General features: G+C 35.4%; 1 pseudogene; it reads left to right on the top strand.

Moving 5' to 3' along the window:
• The first annotated feature begins 3085 nt into the window (after nucleotides 1-3085).
• On the top strand, nucleotides 3086-6248 carry LOC149494648 (uncharacterized; annotated as a pseudogene).
• Nucleotides 6249-8007: the final 1759 nt, after the last annotated feature.

Genomic DNA, 8007 nt, shown 5'->3' with positions numbered 1-8007 from the left:
TACCCAGGGTGAGTTTGGTTTGACAAGTCATAACATAAATAATCTAACAATCATTTGCATCATGCTTCGAAGTTGAGCTTCTGTAAAATTACATCTGTGTTGATGGTATATATCTATTACTCTTATTTCTATTAGTGAAAATGATGTAATGTCTGTACTCTATTACTCTGAAAGGAATGGTGAATGTTTGCTATTATTTGGTAATGAATGATGCCGAGCATTGATGGCCCGAGGAGTCTAAGATGTTCTGAATTATTAGGAGTGTACTGTGTGCATTGATTGAGATACTTGATATTTATTATATAATTAATAGTTGTTATGATGGTTTTACTCACTAAGTGGCATCTTATATAAAATGTTAATGTTTTTCTAGATTTTGGCACTAGGAGGCGATAACAGTCAGAATTCCATCTATTCAGTTAGACCAAAATGGAATAAAGGTCGGGATCAATTGTGTATGCATATGTCACCTTTTGAGTTTTGTGAAAATGTTTTGTAGGAGTTAAACTCCTTAATATCCACAATGTAATTAGTAACTTTTAAATTATGTTTTGTCATGTATATATTTAAATATGACCATATATGAAGAGTAATAAATTTTCTAATACTAGTTACTACTGTTTAACACATGGTGTCACTTATAGTCCTGTTAATGGACATGTATGCATGATATGTAGCATCTCAGTACTATTTATCCTTGGATACATGGTGTTTGGGTGTTACTAATCTAGCACATAAACACACACTAAAGTGAATGTTGGGTCTACGAGCAGTTAAATATAGCAAAGAGCCAATCATAGTTTTAAACAGCTTAATATCCACATCCTTTCCATTTTCATCTTTTTCTAATTTTGAGGATGGGCTCATTAGAGTACTACATACCTTGGCATTTTCCATTTTGAACCTTTTCAACAGTTCTTAAGTATACTTGCTTTGGTTTATGAAGATTCCATCATTGCATTGATTGATTTAAAGCCTAAGGAAGAAGTTAAGTTCTACCGTCATACTCATTTCAAATTCACCATGCATAATCTTAGAAATTCCTTACATAGAAAGTCATTGGTATAACCAAACACTACAAAAAAAATGAGCTTTTGCGACCGATTTTTGCGATCGATGTAAGTCGGTCGCAGTATTGCGACCAATTGCAATGATTGGGAGATTGAATATCTACCTACCAATTTGTGACCAAATGGCAACAGAATTTGGGACCGATAACATATCTGTCACTAATTATAACGCTAATAATTTTCGCCATTTTGGTTTCCATTTTGCGACCCGGTTGCGACTAATGTGCGACCGATTTTGCCACGGATTTGCGACCACTTGAAAGTCCATCATAAAATTGCGCGCTGCAATTCATCGCCAAATGTAGTTTTTCATCTACAAGGGATTAGCAACCGATAGTTTGCGACCGATAGATTTGGTTGCAAATCGGTCGCAATTTGTCTCACAACAAAACGACATCGCAGAATTAAAACTTGCGACCGAATTTTTTTAATGATTTACGACCGACTAGGGCTTTATAAGCGCTGGTCGCCTTGCACGAGTGCAACCTCCTTCTTCTCCTTCTCCTCCCCATTTCCAGCCGTTTGCAGCACCGTTTCCAGTCGAAGCCACCTCCTTATCTGGTCTATTGCAGCGCCGGTCGCCGGAGAAGCCCTTCTCCTCTTCGTTGGCAGTTGTCTGGTCAGGTACGGCTGTCGCTCTTTTCTTTTTTTGTAGAATTCATTTTTTTAGTTGTTATTGTAGTTAAATGACAAAAAATTAACGAAATGTTGTTATTATTGTCTTTTTTTTCTTTTTTTTAGTTATTATTATTATTATTATTATTATTATTATTATTATTATTGTAGTTAAAATAATGAAATGAATTTCGTTTTTTTTGTTGCAATTTTGTTTTTCTTTGTTGTTTTTTGTTATTAACGAAATGTTGTTTTTGTTTTCTTTGTTATTATTGTTGTTATTATTGTAATTATGAAATAATGCGTTTTATTTGTTATTATTGTTGTTGTTATTGTTGTTATTATTCTTTTTTTTTTTTGTTATGAAATGAATGATGCGTTTGAGTTGGAGGCCTAGTAGTGGCCATTTTGCCTTTGGAGAATGTTGGTATGATATAGAAGTGTTTATATTAATGTGTTGTGACTTGAGATTTGATTATATTATGCCGAAGTGCTGTCGAATTTTTTTAAAAAACTAAATATGAGGAATCGTACACTTACTGATATATATATATATATATATATACACCTTAGTTAGAACATAAATTCATTGGTGAGTTTACATATATGTAGTTACCTTTATTATAGAAATAACCTTAGTAAGTTAGAAATGTATATAGAACATTACTTTTGGCATGTTTTAATGATGCTTTAGGACCAATGCAATCATATAAAATTTGTCCTTTATAAACAGAGTGTTAGGTAAAAAAATGCGAACTAATCGAGATTGGATGTACTGGAGGTACGAGGTCAATGGGATATTAAGACAAGAATTCTTGCAAGGATTGGAATCGTTTATGTAGTTTGCAGTTGGTAATCCCAATTGTATGGATGGTAATAAGTTGAGGTATCCATGTAATCACATGAAGTGTCAAAATAGAGCCTTCTTAGATATCGATACAATTAAACTTCATTTATGCAAAAATGGGTTGATGGAAAATTATTAAGAATGGATACACCATGGTGAACCTCGAGTTTCCAGTGGGTCAGGCCACTCTATTTCTATAAGTCCAGAAGGTCAGCTTTATCAATTTCATTATGGTAATCAATGCAATGATATGGTAATCGATGCGGGTAGAGCAGAATTTCATTGGGAGTATATGGAGAAATTGCCAAACTATACAGCACAACAATTGTTCGACATGCTAAGTGCAGCTAACAGTGAATTGTGGCCTGGATGCAAGAATCATTCAGTTCTATCTGTAGTGGCATATTACTTCAGATGAAAGCGGAGCACCATTTTTTAGAAAGGTGTTACGATGATTTTGAGCAGCTATCAAAAGAAATGTTACTTGAAGGCCATTCGATGGTGGATAATTTTTACCGGACAAAAAAAATTAGTTCGGGAATTAGGACTACCCATGGAAAAGATTTATTGTTGTCGAAATAATTATATGATATACTGGGGTGTTGACTCCGAATTAAGAGAATGTAAGTTTTGTAATCTTCCAAGATATCAACGGCGGGGTCAAGGGATTGGTAGAGTGCAAAGAGAAGCTTTCAAGAAGATGTATTATTTCCCTCTTGTTCCTTGCCTGCACAGGTTATATACATCTGAGGCGACATCTGAACACATGAGATTGGCATGCTTTGCATGAATGCGAGGAAGGTATAATGACCCATCCGTCAGACTCTGAAACCTGGAAACACTTTGATAATAATCATCCTGTGTTTGCTACTGATATGAGAAATGTGAGATTGGGGCTCTGTACTAATGGGTTTCAGCTGTTTGGCCAATCAGGACTACAATATTCATCATGGCCTATCATTGTCACACCATATAATCTACCATCGTCAATGTGTATGAAAGATGAATACATATTTTTGTGTGTTATTGTACCTAGCCCTAATAATCCGAAATACAAGATTGATGTGTTTCTGCAACCTTTGATTGCCGAATTTAATTATTTATGGGAGTATGGGTTGAAACGTTTGATATCTCGGCCAATCAGAATTTCATAATGCGAGCTGCTTTACTTTGGACCATCAGTGATTTTTCAGCATTTGGAATGTTATCTGGGTGGAGTACGGCAGGCAAATTGGCTTCCTCATTGCATGGAAAACACTAATGCATTTACAATAAAAAAAATGGAGGTAAACAATGTTGGTTTGATTGTCATTGCAAATTCTTAGTAGAATCTCACCCTCGGAGGAGAAATCGACAGTGCTTTAGAAAGAACACGACTATTTTTGATCCCCCTCCACCTGTGAATTCTAGAGCTGAAATATTACAAGAAATTGAAGATCTCGGACTTATGAAAGGTACAAAGTTAGGTGCAAAAGAGGTAAATGGTTGAATTGGCGAGAATAGCGAATGGAAAAAGCGAAGCATCTTCTGGGATTTGCCGTACTGGAGTTCACTTCTTATACATCATAACCTTGATGTGATTCACATAGAAAAAAATGTGTTTGAAAATTTGCTCAACACTGTCATGAACATTGAGGGGAAATCCAAGGATAATGCAAAAGCGAGAGCAGACATGAAGGAAATTTGTTGTCGACCAAAACTCGAGCAATCTATACTTACTTGAAAGTTTCCAAAGGCATGTTATTCTCTAGATAAATCCCAAAGGCAAGTAGAATGCAAATGGGTTCGATCATTAAGGTTTCCAGATGGATACTGTTAAAATATGGGTAGATGTGTAGGCATGAGGAAATATAGATTGTTTAGCATGAAAAGCCATGATTGTCATATTTTCATGCAAAGATTGATTCCTATGGCATTTCGGGAATTGTTGCTAGGGAAAATTTGGGAAGCAATGACAGAATTGAGTCTCTTTTTCAAGGAATTGACGATGACTGTTATTTGATGCGATGGTATGGACCAATTGGAGCGAGAAATCCCAATAGTGATATGCAAATTGGAGAGAATTTTACCACTCAGCTTCTTTGATTCTATGAAGCATCTGTCGCATTTGCCCTATGAATGTTGTATAGCAGGACCGGTACAATATAGATGGATGTGTCCATTTGAGAGGTGAATCACTACCATCCCATTCTAATCATTACAATGTTATTTCAACTCATACTAATCAAGTTGTCTTTGTACAATTATAGACACCTGTAGAAAATTAAAAAGAATGTGCGCAATAAGGCAAAGGTCGAGGGATAATTTGCAATGCATATTTGGTGGAAGAAGCTTCCACCTTCTGTTCACACTACTTCGAACCACATGTTTACGCCAAGCATCGGGGAGTGCCACATAATGATGACGGAGGATATCAAATAGAATCTGAGTTAGAAGGAAATCTAACAATTTTCATCTATCCTGGGCACACGATTGGTAAATAAAAAAAAAGACGATTGACTGATGTAGACATACGAGCAGCTCAAACCTATATTTTGTTGAATTGCGAAGAGATTACACTATTTGTATAGTAAATATAAATCTTGTAGAGAGTCTGAACTTAATACAGCTTACTTAAATCATATTTATGATAATTTTGTTCATTCATAAATAGGAAATATATCAAGCTTTTACGGCTACAAAATCCCAATTTGACTGATACAGCAGTTGATGCAAAACTAGACACTGAATTTTCAGAATGGTTCAAATGTTATGTAAGAAACTTTCTAGTTACTTAACATATATTTGTACATTCATAGATTTCACTTGTGTCATTACTATTTCCCATAGGCTCGAAGCTCGGAAAGCGATATTGATAACAGATTCATTACTGATCTAGCAAGGGGACCTCTACCGGTTGCTAATGCCTACTCTGGCTACTTCGTAAATGGTTACAAGTTTCACACTGAGGTTATGGGGCAAGCAGAAAGACAATGAACAGTGGTGTTTGCATAAAGGGATCAAACTACAGTGATGAGTCAAATGATTTTTATGGCAAATTGATTGAGGTTTTGGAGTTAGAATATCCATCCCTACCAATCAAATCCACAATCTTATTCAAATGTGAATGGTTTGATCCTACGCCAAACGTTGGGTTGAAGGTTCATCCTAAGTACAATCTTATGGAGTGAGTCATCTCGATTATTAATGAGTCAACTAGTCACAGTTACAAAACTGATGTTTAATAAAATGACACCACATTAATATATCATGCATAAAAATCCATTATAGGCTGAAAAATATGGTTGTGAGCCTACACCGATGGAGGTGCTTACTTACACTCACGCAAAGGACCACGATGGAAATATGTTTGTCGACAGACGTGCGTCGGGCTCAATGAAAGTAATAATGAAAAATATTTACATTTATCTTCTATTTGTCTCTTACGTGTACAAGCTCAATATAATAAAGCTTGTAACTACATTGATTAATTAATTTGTTGTTTTCAGGAGAACTACAATACAGCTCGAGAGCATGTTGTTTCTTTTCAGGCTGAATCTGACTCAAGAATTGATTAGTTAGCACTTTATTTGCAGGCCGTAGGGGGCAAAAAGAAGAGGAAAGTATATGGCATCGGGTCTCAAGCATCACAGTTTTGCTGCGTCTCAACATCGTACGCTTCTGCAGCAGCCTCAAGACCACACCCCTACTACAGTGCCGAGGAGATTACTGCATAATGGGCTGGTGTTGATGAGCAAGAGAGACAGCTTGCAGAGCTTAAGGCGCATGTCATGCAGATGTCCGGCCAGCCTAGTGCTGGTACTTCTTCCTCTGATCCTCTACCTGCTACAGATCGAGATGTTTCTACAACTCTGCATCAGCCACTACCGTCTCCTGTTAATCCCAATACTGCAGATGATACCTTGGTCACTCCTGCCGACACTACGACACATCTAGCATATAATCCTCCCGGCACTACGAGACTGGATCGTGTAGATGACCAACCTCTTAGATTTGATTTTGGATCTTTTTAGCTTTTTGTGATTTTTTCATATTTTGTATAGTACTTTACATTAACAATTACATTTTTACATTGTTATTGTGTTGTGATCTTGATGATGATGCTTCTGATTGTTATATATATATATATATATATATATATATATATATATTTATATATGCCGGTATTGACAGGTGGAAAAAATTATGGTTTTTAATATTATTAAATTTTTTTTAGTAATTATATTTTGCAACGGATTCGCAATCGAACTACAGCCAAAATTATAGCCGCTAAATTTAAAATTGCGACAGATCACTGACCAATCGCTTTCAAAATTTGCAATCGATTTGCGACCTCTATTCTTAATTGCGACCGACATAATCTACGACCAATTTGAGATCAAATTTTAGAAGGAATACACAATGAAAATTAGCGACCAATATTTATAGTTTTGCGACTGACTTTTCGGTCGCTAATTTGAGACTGCTTAGTAATTTGGTCGCAAAACTTTTTACAATGAGCACTTTTGCGACCGATTAATATCGGTCGCTGATTGAATTTAGCGATCGATTTCTTATATTTTGCGACCGATTTGTTGGTCACAAATTTGTGAATTTTTTATTGTGAAAGATTATGTCATTAACATAGATTTGAACAACTAGAATATCAGGTGCTTAATTTTTGATAAATAGTGTAGTATCTACCTTTCCTCTAGAAAAGCTATTTTCCAATAAAACTTACTCAATCTTTCATACTAAGCTCTAGGAGCTTGTTTTCAACCATAAAGAGCTTTAGTAAGTTTATAAATATGATTTGGTTTTTCATAAACTTCAAAATTGGGTGGTTGTTCTACACTTCTTCATTTAGAAAAGCACTTTTTACATCTATTTGATATAACATGAAGTTTCTAAAACAAGCAAATGCACAAAGCATTCTAATGGTCTCAAGTCTAGCAACTAGAGCAAAGGTCTCATCAAAATCGATGCCCTCCTCATGGTTGTACCCTTGAGCCACTAATTTAGTTTTGTTTCTCCCAAACTTACCATGTTCGTCAAGCTTATTTCTTAACATTGATTTTTGTTTTCCAATAACATAGTGCTTTTTAGGTCTAGAAACAAGTTTCCAAACTTGGTTTATCTTAAACTAATTCAGTTCTTCTTGCATATCAAGAATCCAACTTTCATCATTTTGAGCATCTTCTATATTTTTAGGTTCTAATTAAGAAATGAAAGCAAAATTACCAAAATCTCTTCTTAATTGAGCGCTAGTCATCATCCTTTCTGAAGGGTTATTAACGATGTCTTCTAGAGGATGATATTTGTGGAATCGTCACTCTTTTGGTAAGTTAAAATTTTCATTTTTTGGTTCTGGCATTTGGCTTTCTGAGTTGTTCTGCTCTTCATATCCATCTTCTGGTTTAGTTGGATTTTCATCATTCTGCGCATTTTCTAGTTGCTCTAGCTATTCCAGCAATTCATTCTGCTTCTCTTAGTTAA

The sequence above is a fragment of the Jatropha curcas genome, chromosome 7, assembly GCF_041381405.1.
Source record: "Jatropha curcas cultivar XTBG-Jc1 chromosome 7, XTBG_Jcur_1.0, whole genome shotgun sequence".
Classification (NCBI taxonomy): domain Eukaryota; kingdom Viridiplantae; phylum Streptophyta; class Magnoliopsida; order Malpighiales; family Euphorbiaceae; genus Jatropha; species Jatropha curcas.
The sequence above is the reverse complement of the archived record's forward strand: the minus strand, read 5'-3'. Positions and strand labels throughout refer to the sequence as shown.